The sequence below is a fragment of the Aethalodelphis obliquidens genome, unplaced genomic scaffold, assembly GCF_003676395.1.
Source record: "Aethalodelphis obliquidens isolate GAN/ISIS:26980383/991018 unplaced genomic scaffold, ASM367639v1 scaffold70, whole genome shotgun sequence".
In the NCBI taxonomy this organism is placed as follows: Eukaryota; Metazoa; Chordata; class Mammalia; order Artiodactyla; family Delphinidae; genus Aethalodelphis; species Aethalodelphis obliquidens.
This window is the reverse complement of record NW_020838014.1, coordinates 7,255,952-7,279,309: the sequence shown is the minus strand read 5'-3', so window position 1 is coordinate 7,279,309 and position 23,358 is coordinate 7,255,952. Positions and strand designations below refer to the sequence as shown.

At 41.3% G+C, this 23,358-nt stretch overlaps 1 long non-coding RNA gene across 1 annotated transcript in view; it reads right to left on the bottom strand.

Annotated features, from left to right (window-relative positions):
- Positions 1-625: 625 nt before the first annotated feature.
- Positions 626-23,358, bottom strand: part of LOC113611664 (uncharacterized) — a 90,652-nt gene continuing 67,919 nt past the window's right edge. Inside the window, exons 3-4 of the long non-coding RNA XR_003429541.1 lie at positions 17,694-17,781; positions 626-753 (exon numbers count right to left, since the gene is read on the bottom strand). This is a non-coding gene — a long non-coding RNA (uncharacterized LOC113611664). The remainder of the gene's footprint in view (positions 754-17,693; positions 17,782-23,358) is intronic.

Here is a 23,358-nt window from a genome sequence, read left to right as displayed (position 1 = left end):
AGGTGGCAGATTAAATTAAGGTTGCTAATCACTTGACCTTAAAATGGGGAGACTAGCCTGGATTAACCAGGTGGGCTCAGTGTAATCAGAAGGCCTCTTAAAAGTGGAACAGAGAGGCAGGAGGAAAGATCAGAACCATGTGATATGAAGACTGGACTTGTCACTGCTGGAGGAGGGGGGCCACGAACAAAGTGGTGGCTTCTAAGAAACTGGAAAAAGCAAGGAAAGAATTAATCCCTAAAGGCTCCAGAAAAAACTCAGCCCTGCTGACACCTTGATCTTAGCCCAGTGAGACCCTTGTTGAACTTCTAACCTACAGAACTGTAAGATGAAAAGTTCATACTGTTTTAAGCCACTACGTTTATGACAATTTGTTACAGCGGCAATAATAGAAAACTAATACAGACCTAGACAGGGTGAACACTGGCTGGGCCTCCAAATTCCACTTGATATAAGAAGTCCTCCCTCCTTCAGCATGATGTAATCTAACAGAACACATTCTTCCCTGGGCATGCTAGAGGCTGGTGCACACACACTGCTTCCCACAAAGTTTTGGAAAGTGAGGGATGATGGAACCCTAATCACCAAGTCCTTTTGATTCCTTGTGAGTAGGGAGAATGAGCATGGACTATGGGATCCAGCAGACCTTGGTTCAGGTCCTGGCTCTGCTATTTAATGCCTCTGTGACCTTGAGTGAGACAGCCTCTCTGTTGTTCAGTTTCTTGAGGGGGACGTTACACCCTCACAGGGTTGCTGTAAAGAGTAAATGAAATAGTGTGTGAAGTATCTCAGGGCATAGGGGGAAGGTAGAAATACAATAAATCGTTTCCTCTTCTATCCTCTTTGTAATTCTTTCTCAGATCTCTCCTGTCCTCTCTAATCCTGTGGCCCTGGACTGCATTTACTTTCTTAATATCTCTTACTAGGACTGTTTTGACAGCTCCCAAAGGGCTAATGGCAGACTTCACTCCTTCTCGACAGCCCTCTAGAATTTTTTTTCTAGAACACAGATTTTCTAGAACACGACACCTCTCCTGCTGCCAATCAGTAGCTCCCTGTTGCCTATGGATTGAAAACTTTGAAGTCGTTTGAATGGCTTGTGTGCATCCTTCACAATTTCATCTCTGCTCCCTTCTGCATGACAGCCCTCTAGCCTAGCTTCTCTCCTTGTCATGCTTTTACTTACTTCTGTCCCTGTGTGGCTTAGTTGTTGTTTTCTATCTCTGGAATGCCAGCCTCCTCTCCTTCACCTAGAGAGCTCCTTTTATCTTTTGAGGTCTGGTTCAAATGTCCCACTGTTGCAGAGACTTTTCTGATTCCTCTAAGAATTTAGCATGGCCTCCACTGTTTCCATCATACTATGTACATTATGGAACTTATCAGAACACATTTTGATTAGTTAATACACCTGCCTTTCCCTCTATCTTTGATGACAGAGACAGTGCATTTCGCACCTTTGTTCTCAGAACTTTGCATATAACATATATTCAATAAAATATATACTCTGTTTTTATGGGTATGGACGAATTAGTGAATGAAAAAATATGTGAACAGCCCACATCTTTAAAGCCGTTGCCATAGAATTCAATGTTACCTTTCACATCCCAGGTTAGGTGGCCCCAGGATGGCCTTTCTGTGATGTTACACACACAGTGAGTCGTCTAAAACAATAAGATTATTGAACAACTTTGCATTTGTTCCTTTTGCTTTGGCTCCCCAAAGGATGTTACTCTTAAATTCATAGGAAATATGTTTTTGAGTGCCAATGAAACAGTAAGCCAGTAATTCCAATATAATGGTTGTGGAAAGATATGAAATGTTTTTGTCTACCTGGTCAACTAACTCCCTCTTTTCTGGGAAAGTACCTTCTTTCTCTTAGGAATTGCTTCCCCCGCCCCCCACACCAACTATCACCATGGAACTCGAGTGAGGACTGCCTGTCACACTGGAGAGGTAGGGACAGAACTCAAAGCTATCCAATCAGAACCTTCTCTGCAATTTTAAAAAATTGAAGCTGGAAGGCCTCTTTTCCCCTTCCAAAATGCACTTTAATACAATAAGAATATCATATTATATATTGTTCATTATCTGATTCCCCTGCGATAAGGCAGAGTTTCTGTGTTTGTACAGAAGGTCTTGACGAATATTTGTTAAATGAATAAATAAATGCTGGGAATGTATGAGCTAAGGACTTCCAGGAGCCGTGAAACCTGCCATCTCAAAGAAACTGGTAGAGAACACTCAGAAGGAAGCAAAGAAGTAAGACAGGGTCCCACTAGGTTCAAGTGTCCTAGTTCTGCTCCTTGAGGTTCTTGGAGCTTCTGTGGCTCATACCTTCCATTCATCCCTTTCTTTTGGCTTATGTTCGTTTAACTTGGGGTCCTGTCACTTGCAACTAAGAGAGTCCCGGCTGATCTAAAAGTTTTATTGTAATAAACTGAACTGGGACAGCCCAGGAAAGTGACCTGTGGAGCTGACTTGGGGTAGGATATGAATGCATAGCAGTCAAACTCCTGGGTGTCTGAGTAAAGGGACATTTGAGGAAGATTCATGCTGCCCAGGAAGAGAGAAAAAAACTACAGTCAATGAAGATTTACTGGGTGAGATCACATACGTGTTTCCCTTTCCCTGTTAATTCTATTTACCCCATCCTCTGACACCCTATCAGGGTCCCACCAGAGAAACAGAACCAGCAGGAGATACATATTAAGAGACTTATTGCAAGGAATTGGCTTCTGCAATTGTGGGACCTGGCTAGGCAAGTCCGAAATCCATGGTGCAGGTCATCAGCAATTTCAACTGATTGAATCAGGCCCACCCAGATTATCTAGGGTGATAGCCCTTACTTAAAGTCGGCTGACTGTAGACTTAAATTACATTTACAAACTATATTCACAGCAATATATATATATACTATATTCAAAAAGATAATATATATTATCTTTTTCTGAGAACTCCCTGTTTATAAATACACACACGCACACTCACACACACACACACATTTATTTATTTATGTTTATCTTTTTCTGAGAACTCCCTGTTTATAACTTAATTAATTAATTGTCTCTTTGAAGTAAGAAAATTAACAATTCATCTGTCATGTTTGTTTTGAATATTTTTACCAATGTATTATTTGTCCTTGGACTTTGGCTATAAATTATATATAAATGTTTTAAAGTTCTCAAGTGTAATATACTAGTTTCCTTTACGGCTTCTGGGTACACTGTGTGCTGCATGTCTATTTTCTTGGCAGGACAAGCAGACCTGGGATTCAAAAGGTAAAATCAGGGGCTTCCCTGGTGGCACAGCGGTTGAGAATCTGCCTGCTAATGCAGGGGACACGGGTTCGAGCCCTGGTCTGGAAGGATCCCACATGCCGTGGAGCAACTAGGCCCGTGAGCCACAACTACTGAGCCTGCGCGTCTGGAGCCTGTGCTCCGCAACAAGAGAGGCCGTGATAGTGAGAGGCCAGCGCACCGCGATGAAGAGTGGCCCCCGCTTGCCACAACTAGAGAAAGCCCTCGCACAGAAACGAAGACCCAACACAGCAAAAATTAATTAATTAATTAATAAACTCCTACCCCTAACATTAAAAAAAAAGAAGGTAAAATCACCCTTCATGCTAAAGGATTATTTTAAGAACCATGGAGAAATGAAAATGTATAAGGAATTTTATTACAAAATGCTTCTGTTCTGGGTCCTAAGGAGATCCTGTCTCAGCTCCTAAAAGCTGGCAGGGTGAAGGGGGCCAGGCAGTCTTAACTGAGGATTTCTTAACTTAATTGAGGTTGGGTTTCAATTCCAGCCTTGGGAGAAACCATATCTCTCTAACCATCTCCCTTGTCAATGCACAGATCTCACCCAGCCTGCTTGCTGAGAAGTCTGAGAAGAGGAAAGGTCCCTAGCTATGTGGAGCCACAATTCTGACTCACACTGGATGGTTCAAAAGAAAGTTAAGTTCACTCCTGGAATCTTCCCACATGTTCTGTGTCATGAAATGAAAAATAAATAAGGATCATCATTTGGAGAAGACAGTGTCCAGGCAAGTTAAAAGGGATAGACTTGCTCAAGCTGCTGGCCTTCCATCTCCCTCTATACAGTCATAACTTACAAAACACACACCACCTTAGGCACATTGCTCCCAAAGTGTTGGGGGCTGTTAGAAACAACAGCACTGACTCCAGCATGATCATTCCCACTGATTTCCTATCATCTCATTAAGAACCACATGTGAAGTGAAGGACAGCTTCTTCCCAGACAGCAAGTGTCCCAAGTGCCCCATATGTACGGTTATCGTGAGTTATCATGTCTTGTAGTTATCATGTCTGTAGTTCTGTTTGGGCCCATGCTGGCCTCTTTGCTGGTGACATCAGTGTTGAGACAGGATGACAGAGTTAAAAGTAGGGTTAGAAGAGGATTAGGTGCTGGAAGCAAGCGTGAAGAAATTGCCCAAATCCAGCCCCTGAAGAAAACCCGAGTCATGGAATTGGCCAGAATTGGACAGTAGGTTACCATAAGAGAAGACACAAGATTGGAGCAGAGGCAGAATCAGAATCTGTGGTCAAATCCAAGGTCAAAGCCACAAGGAGTTAATACAAAAACAAAGTGCAGAAGTCAAGGAGCAGGGATAGTCCAGTTAAATTCTCAGGAACAGAACAGTCTCTCTTAGAAGCCCCAGTGCTTTGCCCCATGGGCACGACTCTTAATTTCGAAGGCATTTGCTGCAACCTTCAATTTCAGAAATAGGAAAACTGCTGGCAGCACTGCAGTAGGAGCGGCAACTATGCAGACACAGACCGACTCTGCCAGCAGAGCACCACAAGTCCAGGAGGGCAGGCGTGGTCCTGAAACATCAGTGGTCAGGTGTGTGTGGGAACAGCTACTGGGGAGACCCCAGGCATGTGGTTCTCTGGGCTCTATGCCCCTGCTTCTGTTCCTTGGCCTTACTCCTACCGTTGGCTAGAGCTCTTTAATTATATTTTATTCTATTTTCCCTAGCTGAAATATTGGTTTAACTTTTCTTTTTTGATTTCTAGTTGTGTTTTTAAAATTACAAAAGTAATGCCTGGTCATTATAAAATATTCAAGTAACATAACAGTATGTAAAGCAAAAAGTGAAGTCTCTTCCTTACATTCTACTCACTCTCTCCAGTGGAAATCAATGTTAAAAGTTAGATTTGTATATGTTTAGACTCTTTCTAGGTACATATATATACCTAGGTTATTTTAAAAACATAGGGTCACACTGTTTATACTGTACTGCAGCTTGCGTTTTGTAACTCAATCATACCTTACAGACAGCCATTCCATTTCAGTATATATATATATATATATATATATATACACACACACATATATATGTATATACACACATCTACTTCATTTTTGTTAATGCTGCATAGCCGTCATAACAAGAATATGCGCTAATTTTATATTGGATTTTATAGTATAAGTAATGTTGCCTTGAACATTCTTTTAGTTTTTTTTTTTTTTAGGCCACACCAAGTGGCATGTGGGATCTTGGTTTCCCGACCAGGGATTGAACTTGTGCCCCCTGCAGTGGAAGCGCAGAGTCTTAACCACTGGACCACCAGGGAAGTCCGCCTTGAACATTCTTGTACAGGTATTCTTGCTCACTATAGAGTGCTTCCATCGGATAAATTCCTAGAAGGGAATTGCTGAGTGCATATTTAAAACTTTGATAGGTACTGCTGACGTGACTTCTTTGTTCCAATTTATATTTTCACCAACAACGTGTGTGAGACCCTTTCCCCCCACCCTAATTATCACTGGATATTATTATTTTATTTCCCAAACCAGAGTCTAATTTGATGTGCACTCCAGGCTTCGATGTACACTCCAGGTTATGGGTGTTCTGAACCTGGCACTGATCTTTAGGTTGTGAATGCTGCTTTGGCAGGCTAGAAACTCCAGGTTTGGGCCTCTTGGGTTCTTCTACTACTACTTCTACTCTTTTTTTTTTTTTTTGCGGTACGCAGGCCTCTCACTGTTGTGGCCTCTCCCGTTGCGGAGCACAGGCTCTGGACACGCAGGCTCAGCAGCCATGGCTCACGGGCCCAGCCGCTCCGCGGCATGTGGGATCTTCCCGGACTGGGGCACGAACCCGTGTCCCCTGCATCGGCAGACGGACTCTCAACCACTGCGCCACCAGGGAAGCCCCTACTTCTACTCTTATGTTCACTGGGGTGTATAAAAATTTGATATTAACAATTCCATACATTTTACAGTTTACCTAGTATCTTCCCCACCTTATTTTATTTAATCCGCACAAAGTTTCAATGGGGTATGTAGGGAGAGAATTTTTATTTTGGGGACTCAGAGCTGTTAATGACTTTTTTAAGTTCACACAGTTAATAAAGGAAAGAACTAGGACTTGAATACAAGTCTCTTAAGTTCAAAATCCATGTTCTGGCCACCATTTCCCCTTCCGGCTCTCTAGGACAGACAGCCATCAGAGTTTGTGTTTCCGATCAGTAGCTTTCTATCCTTTTGTTATGTGTACTATCTCTAGAGAAGCTTAAGTTTGTTTGTTGGTTGGTTAGATGTGGGGTTGCTGTCATTTGTGACTTAGGGGTATCAATTTTGCTCATAAAATGTTTTTTCAATTTGAATATTCTGGTATGTGGCCCAAGGTGACCCAGGGTGACATCTCCAGGAGAAGATAACTGGCGGGGTGCCAAGAGGCCTCGTGGTGACCTTACCTAGCAAGTGTCAGTGCCAGAATTGGAAGCAGGCCTGTCTGACTCCAAAGCCGAAACCTTTTAAAATTTACTCTAGCTACTACCTCATATAGAGCAAGATGCTCAGGGCAGAAGATCAATGCATTCTTTCTTTATAGGCAAATTACATGGGAAGCCAGATTCTCACAAGGTTGCATGCTGAGCATGGAATCAGAACAAGGAGGGTTCAGGGTCTTAAGAAGCTAATTTCAGCTCAAGTAGCTGAAGGCCAACTTACCCACTAGGCGGGTCACACACTCAAAACCCAAGAGGCTCAGAAGACTGAAACATAGATGAGTCGAGCAGGTCAGGGAGCAGGTATGATAGGGAATAGTGGAGACTGTGGCAATCTGGAGAGTGAACCCTCTTCTTAAGGGAGCAGCTGCTGCTTTATAGCTCCAGCCCATTGTGGACAGTTTAGCTAAGCCAGGTCTTCCCAATTTTTCAATAAAAGCTACAATCCTATATTTTCCTATGTGAAATTAATTGACAACTTTTAAAAATACTGTAACTCAACACAGTGTAGACAAAGCAAAATTTGTATGTGGGCCAGACTTGGCCTATCAGGTGCCAGTCTGCGAGCTTTCACTATAGGAAAATGAAAGATTTTCTTTTACCAAGAAAATCATAAAGCTCAGAGCCATTTAGAAAGGCTTCTTTGCCTCTAAAAGATTAAGATCGGCACTCTTTAGATTTTCCTTTTATCCTCTGGGATCAATCTCTGTTTATAGTCGATCCCCAGATAGGATAGAGTATATTCCATTCCCTTTCCTCTTACTAAATTACACCTACATTTCAGCCATGTCTCCTTGGGAGGATTCTTGGCTCAACTTTTGGTTGGATTGACACGTATATAGTCAGTCCCTTGCATTCTTATTACTGCCATTATTTTTTTGGGAGTTGTCATTATTCTTATATGACACAGCTAATCACTGCGACTGAGTATGAATTTTACTAATTCAACTCTCAGAGGACAACCCAATTTTCAAATTCTTAAAGGGTCCTTTACTGCTGCTAAATTATAGGGACAAAAAAGCTGTTTTCACCTTTTTCAGACATTAAAAAATGTTTTTAAGTACATAAATATAACTTCATTGGCTTACAGACATTTTTTAATAAGTGATTTATTCTTCTAAGAAGATTTGGGGGAGTTGCAGCTTATAGGAGATGGAGGAAGAAATAGAGACACTCTTCTAGATACCAAAAAAAGCAAGAGGAATTGATTGGATTTTAATTCAAAATGAAGACTGAAGTTTGCTTCTAGATCTCAGTGATGTTAGCATTGACCCTCCTTCCCTTCAGTTGAAGAGACAACTACTCCTGCCTCATGACACACAGCAGCTTCAAGACCAGTTAAACTATCACTGGAAAGCGGAAGAGGAGAAAAACCTCCCAGAAAGGGAAGGCAGCTCCGCCCTTTAGGCATAGCATGCCAATCAGAAAGACACTATAATGCATCAAGCACATTTCCAGCAGAAAAGAACATGTGAATTTAATGGCATTCGGGTACAGGGGATTCTATCAGCATCTTTCCTTCATAACAGAACTACTAACAAGACACTAATTAAAGATTTACTAATCAGACTTCCCCGCTATACATTATGTTGCCTTTAGTGTCGAGACATGACATGTGGTGACACATTACAAAATAAATGACATTTAGCCAGAATCTAAATAGCTAGGAATCTAAAATAACCAGATCTCATCTCCCACCCCATAGTCTTGTAAAATGATAATGATGCCAACCCAAAAAAGCCTGACATTTTGAAAGTTTCTAAAGTTTCTCCAAATCATCATAAACATTTATTTCTTCTCTTGTGAAATGCGTGTTCATTGTTTTTATGGTAAGCGGATTCTTCGAAAATTAATAATCTGAAATATGAGACTTCCAAGGCAGCTTTAGCAAGAAAATTTCCCATATTTGCTTCTTGACTATCCCACCAGATTACCAAAGGATTTTGTGGGTTTCCACTTCTTAAACTTGGGTGGTGAAGAGCATAGTTAAACAGACATGGGCTTGAATCCTGTGCACTTAACCCTAGGATCTTGGGCAAGTTCATTAACACTCTGAGCTCAGTTTCCTCAAGAATAACAATATTTACATCACGAGGTATTTGTGTGGGGACTGAATGAAATAACGTATAATGATAACATACCATAGAGTAATTCTTTAATAAATGGGACTGCTAATGTCTTCAACTCAACCACCTGTTTAGAGGGCAATCCATGGCAATGAGGCATAGAAAAATGCATACTGCTCTGAAGGAACCCTCTCTGCTGGAGACAAACTGCAACCACCCAGGAAACCCTGAGAGATCAGTCTAAGACCATTTATAGAAAAGGGCTAAGTGACCACCATACGCCATCAGTTTGGAAATTGAGAGACATTGTAAACGCAAGAGGGAGGAGATATGGGGATGTATGTACACGTATAGCTGATTCACTTTGTTATACAGCAGAAACTGACACACCATTGTAAAGCAATTATACTCCAATAAAGATGTTAAAACAAAGAAACAAACAAAAAAGCACACACATGGCAGGGCATTCTTACTTCCCCATTCTCACCTGGTCCCAATACTGAGGAGCAGAGCTGGGCAGAGGGAAACCAAGACCAAGCTCCCCACCTTCCTGCCCAATGCGCTTTACAACCTGCGAGCTGCAGGCTGAGGCATCACAGCCAGGCTGAGGATGGTGGATGCAATTATCTCCCAGCCCTTTGAAGCTTCAGCCAGGAATATTTGTTGTCACTATCACATGTGATTATGACAGCAACGTCCTCCTGCAGAAGACAGAACTCTTTGTCCACCACCCTCCCTCTGTCACTGCCAGAGAGCAGGAAGTGGGGAGAGGGGCTGGCGCCCCTCTCCTCTTGGTCCAATTTCACACATTGGTTTTTCGGCATTAATAAATTGGTTACATTTGCCCCACATTTGGCAGGCGAGGTTTCTAATAACACTCTGATCCCTTCAGAGAACATGAATCACTGGCATGCGGGGGGCTCTGGTTACCTTCCCCCACTCTCTGCTGCTAAAGGTCCCACACATTAGCAGGGGTCAGGCGCTCGCCTGGGCTGGGGCAGAGTCTAGGACAAGGGCCATGGCTTCGAGGCATTGTCACGGAGCTCAAAGATTTTCCCTCAGAGGGAGAACAGATAACTTTGAGTCCAGGCAATGTGCAGCTTTCTTCAGCTGTCAATCCTACCTGGTTTGCATATAGATTGAGAAAACGTGTGAGATTTTACCACAAGAATCAGTCCAGAGAATTCGAGGCGGGGAGTGGGGGGTGGGTAGTGGGTGGAGAGGGGATGGGAGAGAAAAAAATGTGGGATGCAGATGTCTGAGAGTTATGTGCTGCCCCAGCACCACTTCCTTTGTGAAGCCGGGAATCTTGAGGGATGGATAGCCTTGAAAGAGGACAGTGTACGTTTCTCAGAGGCAGCTTTTCTTCTTGAAGAGCAAGTAGGTGTGCAAAAGTTCCATGACCAACGGGAAGTCGTGAGAAGAGGTCCAGAATTAGGAGGCAGCCACAACTGCAGCCTTGGCAGGACAAATAAAGGGATAAAAGAAGGGGAAAGAAAGAAGCTAAACAGAGCATGGGCAGGCCTGGGACAAACACAGGGAACAAACTAGGGGGAACCGAAGGAGAGAGCAATGGAAAAAGAGAGAAAGAGAATCGAAAAGAGATGGAGAGGAAAGCAACTCAATTGAATCTGATAGATATTTTATGCTAACCTCCGGCTGGGGGAAAGAAGTGTTTTTACATAACAAGTATACATCAAATCCAGTTCCTGCCCCCCAAAGAGCTTACAGGTCAGTTAAAAATATCGGCCACAAAACTCATCCTGGAACAGAATATGTCAGGATGTAAAACAGACATCAGTGCCATGAGAAACAAGGGCAGAGGTTATCGTGGGGACGCTTAGTAGACGAGGTGGGTCTTGAGAGTCTTCTAAAAGGCAGGTGAGTTAGGCACAGGTGTGGGGTGGGGATTCCTGGAAGTACAGAGAGAGGAGAGGATGAGAGGGAGGAGGGGAACAGCGGGTAATGAAAAGACAAATAGAAAGGAAAGGAAAATGAAGTCTGCCACCCATAGCTGCCTTAGTTACCACACAAGCCACAACTACCTTAACACTTTTATTCAAAGGAATTAGAATTAGAAACTTCCTATGGGATCCAGTAAACTCACCCCCAGCAGCTCAGCTCCAGGCCTGGAAGGAAGGAAGGGAAGCAGCTCAGTGCACCCTGAGCAAAAACAGGCAACTATTCTCTCCTGAAGGCACCAGGCTGGCCTCAGACAGAGGTTCCCAGTCAACCCACCTAAGGTCACGGACACATCCCAGTCTCACCTGGTAGATTCCCAAGCGCCCTCTCTCTGTGCCATATCCTTCACTCTGTGATTTTCACATTCCCAGGAAGGAAGATCTTTTCCTTTTCTGTTTTTCCCAACTTCTTATTTTGAAAATTTTAAAATCTTCACGAAGGTTGAAAGAATACCATACTGAACACAAGGGACACTTGAATTGTTTCACCAGTTATTAAAATTTGATTCCATATTCAGTGGTGTGCTGATAAACCTGGTCTCTGGGGGCAGGGGAGGAAGCCCGAGTTGTAGCATGTGCCAGTTTCTGTGGTGTAAAAAACTCTCACCATGACTGATTTCAAGCTAATTTTAAACCATTAGTTTAGCAAATGGCTTGCAAAACTCCTGAATATTTATCTGCTCTCAGGAGCTGGTAAGAGCCGGTTCCAGTATACCATATTTTTCCTGAACTATTTTAAATAACTTGCAGATATCATGGCACTGAACCAAATAATTTCAGCATGTGTCTCCTAAGAATAAGGACATTCTCAAACATAATCACAACATCATTATCACACTTAAGGGAAAAATTAGCAACATATTTCATAGTATTATCTAATATGCATTTCCTACTAAAATTTTCCAAATTGTTTCCCAAATGTCTTTCATAGCATTTTTTTAAAAAATCAAGAATCCAATGAAGCCTCCATATTGCGTATGGTGTTTGTTTGTTTGTTTTAATCTAATCCGACTGCTTTTTCAGCTACAGTTTTTTTATGACCTTGACTTTTTTGAAGAGTCCAAACCAGCGGTCTATAGAATGTGCCACAGTCTGGGTTTATAAGGTTGTTTCTTATGGTTAGATTTAAGTTAAATATTTTTTAGTAAAAATAATCCAAAGGTGGGCTTCATATCAAAAGGCTCGAATAACGTCAGATTGTTCCACTATTGGCGATGCGCAGTTTGATCACTTAAAGTAATAACCACCAAATCTCTCCAAACCAAACTTTCTCCCCTTTGTAATTAATAATCTGTGAGGAAATATACTGATTCTGTGTGAACATCTTGTTACTCAAGAACTTTTTACTCAGTGGTTAGCATCTGCTGATGATACTTGCCTGAACCTATTATCACAGTAGGGGTTGAAATATAATGATTCTCTAATTCTATCACTCTTTCTGCATTTATTAGGTAGAATCCTTTTTTTTTTTAATTTCTTTGTTTTTCAGTATGACTGTGGACCCATGGGTTTTTGCAAAAAAAATCAATGGATTTTAATCCATTACTGTCATTTTCTTTTTGATGTTCAAATTATTCCAAAGCTGGCCAGTGGGAACCACTTCAAGCAAGATCCTGTGTCCTTTTGACATGACCTCATTAATCTTTAAGTATTTCCTTTCTTTCTGGCACACCAAGATTCCCCAGGCTCACTTGTGTTTGCCCTGCACCAGAATCAGAAGCAGTTAGTTCTTCAAAGAGCCCTGATTTCTTTAGTGGGAAATGATATTTAGAAATCAAGATCTGGGTGCAAGGTGTGCTCATTGCTGCAGTGGTGTTACTGCTTTTAGATCCTTTTGGTTGACATGGTCAGGGGGAAATACATACAGATATATATATATATATATATATATATATATATATGTATCAGTGTGTGTGTAATTTATAAACAAAATATAATTTGTATATACATAATTTACAAATATATATATATATATACACACACATACATATATACATATACACACATATTGAGTTCCCTAACCCCCAGTATCTCAGAATGTGATCTTATTTGGATAGGGTCTTTACAGAGGTAATGAAGCTAAAATGAAGTCATTAAGGTGGGCTCTAATGCACTATGACTGGTGCCCTTATGAAAAGGTGAAACTTGGGTACAAAGGCACATACAGAGGGAACGTGATGTGAACACATAGGGAGAAGACGGTCATCTACAGGCCCAGGAGAGAGACCTGGAACAGATCCTTGTCTCATAGCCCCCAGAAGGCACCAAGCCTGCGACACCTTGATTTTGGACACGGCTGCCAGATTTTCTGTTGTTCAAGTCACCCAGTTTGTGGTACATTGTTATGGCAGCCCAAGCAAACCAATACACTACCATAAAAACTACCACAAATTTAGCAGCTTAAAACAACACATATTTGTTCTCTCACACTTCTGTCAAAGGCTGGTTATGAATCTCACCAGCGTAAAATCAAGGTATCAGCAGGGCTTTCTGGAATCTCTATGGAAGAATCTGTTTTCTTGCTCATTCAGGTTGTGAGCAGTATTCAGTTCCTTGTGGCTGGAGCATTAAGGTCCCTATTTCCTTACTGACTGTCAACTGAGGGCTGTTCCCAGCTTCTGGAGGCCGACTGCATGCCTTTGCCCATGACCCCTTTTCTCCAACTTCAAGACCAGCAGTGGCAGGTTGAGTCCTTCTCATAACTTGACTGTCTCCTGCCTCTCCCCCCCTTACCTGCTCTTCTGCCTTTCTCTTTTACGTTTAAGGGCCCCTGCAATTTCACTGAGCCCATTCAAGATAATATGGAATAATCTCCCTAAATTAAGAATTAATCTTAATTCTATCTGCAAAGTTTCTTTTACCATGCAAACACAGGTTCCAGATGTGGACAACTTGGGAAGGGGGGTGTTATTTTGCCTACTACATGATGACATCAATACATTTAGTTATTTGCTTTGTCCAACAATATGCATAGAATAGTTTTAGGATTCCAATAGCATTATAATTATTAACAAATAACCAACTAAGTAAAATTAAAATTTCTTTGAAGTCCTTTTTATCCCTACACTGAGAAACTGCACATAGAGCACTATGTTCAGAATTTTACTTGAATCCTTTTCTCTGTGTGGTTAGATTGTCAATTTTTTTTTTTTTTTTTGAGGTACGCGGGCCTCTCACTGTTGTGGCCTCGCCCGTTGCGGAGCACAGGCTCTGGACGTGCAGGCTCAGCGGCCATGGCTCACAGGCCCAGCCGCTCTGTGGCATGTGGGATCTTCCCGGACCGGGGCATGAACCCGTGGTCCCCTGCATCGGCAGGCGGACTCTCAACCACTGCGCCACCAGGGAAGCCCTAGATTGTCAATTTGATAAACAATTTGATGCATTTGTTTCTGTTTGTATTAAAATGTAAAGTTTATTTTATTTTTTATCTTTTCACACGGTTTTATTTTGTGAATAAGTAAAACATTTATACCACTTAGAAGCCAAAACTATTCGGAAAGATATACCTAGAGAAGGCTCATTTGCATCCCTAATCCAACTCCTAAATTCCAAGGACTGGTGTGCTGGGAGCCGGCTTCTCTGATTGCTGTCACTGATGCTATGTAAGTCAAATCTTTGACATATTGATAGCAAATATCCAAGTACAAATCCATCATCATTTTCATCAATTACAACCACTTATTGCAGATCAATTACTGAGAACAAAAAAGAACAGAGCAGTCCCTGTCCCAAGGTATGAGAGTCTCCTTGAATAAACCTGGAATGCTGCAGAACAGGTGAGGGAGGCTCAGTACCTGATGAAAGGTTTAACTACATGGGGGTTAGGGCCTCAGGATGATCCCCCATTGATTAGGGTCCTGGAGAAAGGCTTCATGGAGGACGTAAGACTTGATTCAGAGCACTTTAAGAAAGGAAAATGGCATGAGCAAAGGCAAAGAGGTATGTTCCAGACTGGGGAACAATTAGCCAACCAGCTTGGAGGAGTGGAACAAACACTTGAGCTGCAACTTGGTAAAAGGCATCCAGGTTCAAATGCTGCCATGTGACCATAGGCAAGTCATCACTCAACCTTTACATTTCTCAGTTTCCTCACCTAAAAATGGAAATAAGGCTAAGTAGTAAGCCATTCTCAGAATAATTTGATAGTAACAGAGTTTCTTTATGGATATACTGGGGGTGGGGAGCATGGAGCTGGAGAATCAGGTCTGAAGCAGATAACGAAGGACCTTCATTACCAGGCTAAGAAGTTTTAATTCTATATTATAGGAGCCAGTGGGAGGATATTCTTTTCATAAGTAATAAATGAATTTATTGTTTTTAAACAATATAAACTGTGGTTAATAATATGATAGATATTTATTTCTGCAAATTATTGGGTTGGCTAAAAAATTCATTCAGGTTTTTCTGTAAGATCTTATGGAAAAACCCGAATGAGCTTTTTGTCCAACCAAATACTTTTTAAAAAAATTAAGCCATATGTACTAATGATCTGTCCATGCTAATACAGTTTCTCCTTAACCAATGCATAAGTATTTCACAGGATAAATTAATAAAACCTATTTAGCAATTTCCCTACTGAATACATAGGGGGTTTTTTGTTTGCTTTTTAAAGATTTTTTTGATGTGGACCATTTTTAAAGTCTTTATTGAATTTGCTACAATATTGTTTCTGTTCTATGTTTTGGTTTTTTGGCTGCGAGGCATATGGGATCTTAGCTCCCTGACCAGAGATCAAACCTGCACCCCCTGCATTTGAAGGTGAAGTCTTAACCACTGGACCACCAGGGAAGTCCCCATAGGTTGTTTTTAATTTTACAACATTACAAATAAGGTAGTAACGTATATCATTGTACAGTAACCCTTGTGCCTTTGTTCACACAAAGGTACCTCCTTAGGAAGGGTATTTCTTGTAGTGGCTCTAAAATGTCAACATGCATCAGAATCACCTCTCCAGGTGATTTGTTGAACCACAGATCCTGGATGCCACTCCCATAGTTTCTGATTTAGTAGCTTAGGGGTTGCACCTGAAAATTGCTCAGGTGATGCTACTGTTGTTAGCCTAGCTTAAACTTTGAGAACTGTCTTTCTATACGATTGATTCCTAAAATTAGAGCTGTTGGGTAAAAGCATATGCAAATTTTTCACTTTAATGAATACTGCACATTATCTTCCACAAAAATTGTATCAGTTTACTTCCCCACCTACAGTGCATGAGCATGCCCTTTCTCACACCCCTGGAAACACAGGCCATTGTAACTCTTTTACTTTTTTTGCTAATTGAATGGTAAAAAAAATGGAATCTTGGGAGATAAGATTGATGTTGTTTAAGGGTACAAACTTACAATGAGTAGCAAATAAGCCATAGTGATCAAATCCAAGTATAATGAATATAGACAACAATATTGTACTATAATTACGTAATGATAAATATAGCTACAAAGGCAATCATACTACAATATATAAATGTATCAAAGTAACATGTTTTAAATTTACACAATGTTATGTCAAATACATTCAATTTAAAAAAATGGAATAGAATCTCATTATTGTTCTCTTTTACACTATCCTGAATACCTTTTCATTATTTTTTACTGTACCTTCTAGTTTTTTATCTTATAAGAATGTTTATTGCCAAAAATTTAAAAGCTCTGAATAAGCAAAAAGAAAATAAAGTCATCCATGATTCCACCACACATAGATCACCCATAGGAACACTGGGTGTATTTTGTAACTTTTTTTTTTCATTTAATAACATACTGTGATCATTTTTTCCATATCATGTCCAACACCAGCCTAAATGGATGCATCATACCAATGGAATGTTTCTGAATGGGAACTGACACTTACAAAATGACTCTGGGAAGACTGATCTAGGAGCAAGATTTAGAATGGGAAAAGCCTGGAGGCAAGGAGAAGTTAGGAAGTTATTGAAATAATACAGGAGAGTGGTGACAGTGCCATTAGACGACAAGGAATGAATACAGGAAACATTAGGAAGAAAGAGGCAACAATCTTGTGAGCATCCGTGGTGGAGTGTGAGGAACAATTCAAAGCTAAGTCCAGCGGGAGTACCCTGGCTTCAGAATCATAAACTTGAGAGATGCCTTGAAAGGGACAGAGATCACCTTTCCTATCTTTGATCCATTAATTTATCTCAGTGTAAAGGTTTAGGGGATGGAAGTTAACTTTATAGAGGACGAAATTCATTTAGGAGTGCAGCAGTCTTGAAATCCCAGAGCCCAGTCTTCACGCCTCATTTCAATGTAGAGAATAATTATTTGAGAGACTATGGTGAGGTGGAAAGACCACATTCTTGAGTATTAAAAAGAGGGCATAGGGCTTCCCTGGTGGCGCAGTGGTTGACAGTCCGCCTGCCGATGCAGGGGACACGGGTTCGTGCCCTGGTCCGGGAAGATCCCACATGCCGTGGAGCGGCTGGGCCCGTGAGCCATGGCGGCTGAGCCTGCGCGTCCGGAGCCTGTGCTCCGCAACGGGAGAGGCCACAACAGTGAGAGGCCCGCGTACTGCAAAAAAAAAAAAAGAGGGCATTGTGCAGCCTCTTAACCTCCTTGAATTTTTTTGTCTATAAAATGAGAATGATAATATTTACTTCATTGAGTTGTTGTCAGAATTAAAAGAGAGGATATATGTGAAATGCTGGTCCACAGCCAGCAAATGTTTAAGAAGTGGTGGTTTCTTTCATCACTGTAAGAATAGCAATAATGTTAAGTAACAACACCCCTATAAATCACCCCACAACTTGGCTCCTACATGAAGGAGTGTTCGTGGACAACCTAGGCAAGTCTGTTTGACAATGAAATGAAACTCATCAATGAAATGAAGTTAACTCTGAAACAGTCCCTTCTGTAAGTAGCCCTCTGCAGTGGCATGCAGAGTGGGCTGCGGCTTACCTCTTGAGCTGAAGCTCTGGGGATGTGCTGTGGGGTGGCTGGAGATATTCCATGTGTGCTGGATTCCTCCAGAGGTTGCCTGAGAACACTGCAGAGATGTGCACAACAGAAGCAATGAGGAGTTTAGATCAATACTGACAGACTTGGTCCTTTTTCTTCTCTCCTTCCCCTTCTACCAGCTCACAAGGAACTCAGGCTCAATATTTAGCTCTAGCCTCAGGGTACGGGTGCCGATTGTAATAAGTCTGCAGGCAAATCAACCTCTCTCAGTTGTGATGTCCCTTCCTTAAAGTGGGGATGTTACTTCCTAGAGTAAGTCTGAGAAGCAAACGGGGTATTGCATTTGAAAGTGCTTAGCAGGGTATCTAAGAGGAGTGGACACTTACTGTTGAGTCTCCTCTGGGAACCTCTCTAAGGCTACCTCTCTATAGGCCAGCAGTAAGTAAACCATGCCAAAAAATGTAGCTGTTTCAGCTGCCTGGCAACCACTTAGTGTATGATTAACAGAGGCACCAGAAAAGCCATCACCCTCCCCGCTCCCCAACCGCCCCCCCCCAGCAAACTCTCTGACATAGCAAGAAACACGAAATATCTACCCTCCTAACTTAACTCTTGTCCCTCGAGGTTGAGGAAAAGAAAACTTAAGCTCAATCACCAACACCCCATTTGCCTTAGGTGACATGAAACGCATTTCTGCATGGCAGTCAACAAATGTTCCACCAGAGAACGTGGTGCTCTGCCAGAGAAAGCGAACCAACATTGATGCATCCACTATCTACTCCTATAGGTCAAGCCCTCTCACATGAGCTGTATAATCTTATTTACACAAGCCCACGGGCATTATTATCCTAATTTATCAGATGAGCAAACAAAGAAAGATTGAGATGCACAGCATAATAGGTGGTAGCTACCTCCCCCTTTTCCATATTTCTTTTAATTTAGTTTCCCAACATATGTTCCTATCATCTTGGTTACTTTACAGACCAACAGTCTTCCAGCCCACGTGAAAGAAGAAGCAATAAAGACCATATTTCCATCTTTGGATCTGTCCAGTTTCATCCAATCCTAAACTAGTCACAAGTTAAATTCAACACATGCAGTGTTAAACTCTACTATCCTCTATAGTATTAAACTCTGTAGCTTTACTATGTACTATCAAGCCTACATTGATGAGACAGTGAACAGGAGAGAATTATATTTTTTAAGTTAAAACCTGACTTGTTTACTCACTTGCTAAAAACAAATTTTCATACAGGATGAACCAGTTCCTGATTTTTTTTTTAAAAGACCATTATGTTTTTAAGATGAAATGAATGGAAATGTGCTGTTTCCTGCTGCCCTGTCTCCCTGCTCCTTTTCTCTTTCTCACCGTGTGTGCGTCTGTCACGGGTTTCTTCTGTCCAGAGATGCTCACAGCTGTTTCCCTTCCTCTCTCTTAAGCTCTCTAGGGCAGCTTTCATTCTTCTACCTCAGCACGCCTGGGGCCACGTGGAAACTCCCCCACGGTATGATTGCTTCCACACTTTTCTAGGCTTTAAAGAGTATCAGCTGAGAACAGCTTATTGATCCCAAGTGGGGAATCCTCCCTGGCAGAGCAATTTGCAGTTGATGAAGGAATGTTGAGGCAGCCTTCTCTTCTTCTGGCCCCCACCTCCACACCCCACCTGCAGGCTGACACCCTCCAGCCCAGAGCTCATCCTAGCTAGTGCCTCCTTTTCTAAGTATTTCTGTGGAATCTGACTTTTCTTTCTCAAACACTGATCAATTTTTTTCTTATTGAAGTATAGTTGATTTAAAAGATTGTTAATTTTAGACATACAGCAAAGTGACTCATTTATTTTTTTCATATTATATTCCATTATAGGTTATTACAAGATACTGAATATAATTCCGTGTGCTATATATAGTAAATCCTTGTTGCTTATCTATTTTATGTATAGTAGTTTGTATCTATTAATCCCATACTCCCAATTTGTCCCTCCCTCTCTCCCTCCCTCCCTCTCCCCTTTGGTAACCATAAGTTTATTTTCTATGTCTGTGAGTCTGCTTCTGTCTTGTATAGAAATTCATTTGTACTATTTTTAGATTCTACATATAAGTGATATCATATAGTATTGCAATATTTATCTTTCTCTCTGACACTTCACTAAGTATAATAGTCTCTAGGTCCATCCATGTTGCTGCAAATGGCAATATTTCATTCTTTTTTACAAATGAGTAATATTCCATACACACACACACACACACACACACACACACACACACATCTTCTTAAGCCAATTGTCTGTCGATGGGTATTTAGGTTGTTTCCATGTCTTGGCCATGGTAAATAGCAGACACTGATCATTTGAACCACTTGATCATTCCAGTTTTAAATTAGACCTCTATCTAGTTTAGAAGTTTTATTTTGAAACCCGAATATGGAGAAGAATCAGTTGCTTCCCAAGTGCTTAAGTCCCAGGAGACATGGATTATACATGCTCAGGCAGCATCATACCTTCTGCTACCCACCAACAGAAAAGCGGTGGCGGGGCTAAGGCAGAGCAGCAGATGCTGTTGAACATGTTATTCTCAGTTAACAGGGACCTGCTGTGGTCTTAGTGCTCAGCACCGAGTGAAGGAATGAGGAAGGTAGCAAGCAGTGTTGGAGTGCTCACTTTGCTCCAGGCACTATGCTAGTCATGGTCAAACATGGGGTTTTATTAATCCTGTCCATAACCTCTCTAGAAGATTCAGCCTCACGCTCCTAGAAAATGAAGACTTTCCAAGGACCTTTCTCCTATCATCACTATTTTATCAATGAAAAAACTGAGCTCAGAGAAGTTAAATGGTTTGCACAAGCCCACGCAGCAAACAAGTGGCAGCAACACAGGCAACCCAGTCCTCTGCCTCCAGGTTCAATGCTCTTTCCGTTTCTCCACCACTGGCAAGGGTTCCATTGACTCAAAATTCACACTGGAAATAAAGTCAGTGTGTTGGATTTTCCATTTTGGTACTGCGATGTCTGCCATTATTTTATTTGGTCAACATTCCAAAGGTGACGCTCCTTTTCAGCCCAGGTACTGACTATGAATGAAGCTGCCTGGTTTGCAGCCTCAATATTCAAACCCTCTGGATCCCCTTAGCCCACTTTCATAATGACAGGCTTTCCCTTCACAAAATAGAACTTTCATTAAGCAGCAAAACTACAGATTTACTTATATTAGCATAAGTTCACATTTTAAAAGGCTAATAAAATTTGGAGCAAGATTTTAAAAAAATGAGTTAAAAACAAAGATGAGTTAACCTCAAACTTAAGCCTTTCCCTCTTTCCATACTCCGCTTCAAAAAGGAATGGTTAACTGTTCTTTTCGGCTACAGTATTAAGGTCATAAATTATTCTTCTTCCTGACACTCAAAGTCTGCTGCAGGATTTTTCCTCTAAGGAAATATGTCACTGCTAGTCAACAAGAAAGACTGTTCTTTGCTTTTCAGTGTGTGCCCTTTCTACTTTATATAAAAGGCTTTTTGTTATTATTAAAAGTGGAACCAAAAATCCTAACCTATAACAGAATTAAATTTTACAATACATTGAAATAAATCATCATACAGATTTTAGAGACATTATATAATTCATTCACAAGTATACAGACCATCTAAAATAGCCTCCCTCCCATGAATGTTTTATCAATACCTCTGTTCCAGTATCTTTTCATCTCTTTGGTGAGTAATTTCTAAAGCATTGTTTATTCACTCTTCCAGAACAATGGCCCCAGAACCAAATGGCAGACCAAAGAATACAGTGAAATCAATAAAGTGTAGTAGGTGGTGCTCAGGGTGAAAACATCTAGAGAAGTGATAAAAGATACACCAACTGGCCAGTCATCCTGCAAGAATTTACTGTGTGCTTGTTTGATCTAGGCTATTTGATTGCAGGACCAGCTAGTTTAAATAAAGAAGGAGACAGTTGTAAGGATATCAAGATCTCAGGTGAATTGGAGCTGGAAATTGGAAGGCCACTGGGGGCTAAGACAGCCCTTCGCCCACCTTGCTCTCTGTGGGACAGCACAGTGAGGCGCAACAAGCATGACAGCATAGATACGACTTTCAAGTCCACGGTCTGCCACTTCCTAATTCATCTGGACAAGCTAACTCTCAATGTTGATTTCCTAATCTGTAGAATGGGGATAATAACTACCTCAAAGGGTGACAGTGAAGATTAAACGAGACGATGTTTGCCAAGTGTTTGGCACGGGACCGTACTCAGAAAATGCTAGTTTCCCATTGCCCTCGTTTGTGCGAGGCTGTATACCAAGTTTAGAAGCATCACATCTAAAAACAGTTTTCATGGCACGTGGAAAGCAAACCATTAGCATTTACACTGCTGAAAATCCCAGAATTCTCTACAACACAGAGAGACGATATTAAACAAACAGACACTTTCCCAGCATCTCCCTTTTTTCTGGCACCAAATAACAATATTATTAATTAACATTTACACAGTGCTTAACAGTATAGAAACCATTTTTATCTAATGTCTCCTTCTGTTCTCATAATGACCTTGTAAGGCTGATATACTTATTAGCCTCCTCTTACAGCTGAGGTTAAATAAGCTGGTCAAGGCCACATGGCTTATAATCAACACATTGGGATTCAAGCCTGGCCCTTCAACTCTAAAATCTGTTATGCTTTTCAATGCAGTCACCAGAATCTAATTAAGTTCAGTATTGACTATTTCAGGAACTGATCGCCCAATTTATTACCTGATTCCCCACCCCCTTCCCACCACTGCACAAGGTAAAGTCCAAACAATGTACTATGGCTATTAAAAGTCCTTCACAGCTTGGTTCCAGCTTCTCTTTCCAGCCTGGTAGAGCGTATTAACCAAGCACACTGTACTCTTCTGTGCCTCTGCGGGTTTGCTCACCTTTTCCTGTCCTAAAAGTGTCCCTTCTAGTCCAATGATGTCCCACAAAACTTTCAAGGTCCAGTTCAACTGCTGCTCCCTCTAGAAAGCCTTCCTCTTAGCCCCACACCAGGCAGAATTATTCCTTCCCTCCTCTGGCTTCCCTAGAGTGTGTTCACACAGCTTCAAACTAGAGTAACGATAGATGGTGACAGGAACAAAAGTTTTTTCACCTTTGCATCCTCAGAATCTATCACAGCACCTGGCACATAGTAGATATTCAATAACTGTTTATTGAATTGAATTTGTTGAACGTTCCAAAAATTGTGTAACCACAACAGAATTGGTCCTGGAAGAACGTATTTTGGTCATGACGATTATTTGCATACACTCTGCCTACCTCAGAGCACTGTAAATGAGGTCAGAGTCCTTTTCTTAATCATCACTGTACCCCTGACAGCACTCACCATGCTTTGTTCTTAATAAACACACAATAACATTCAAGAAATGGGAATTCTTTAATATAATATAAAGATATGCAATAATTACATGAAGAGGATTGTGAAGTATAATAATTAAATTTCATGTCTTCTGGTCAAAGGGCATATGTACTTTGAAGGCTTACCTTGTAGAGTGTGCCCAGGTAACAAACACCTGGGCACACAATCCCAATTGTGGAATGCAAAGCGCAGGGAGCTTGGGAGCTCTGCAGCTCACCATCCCAAATCCCCCACTATGCCAGGAAAGAAGCAATGCTCTGATCAGGCACTAGTTTCAAAT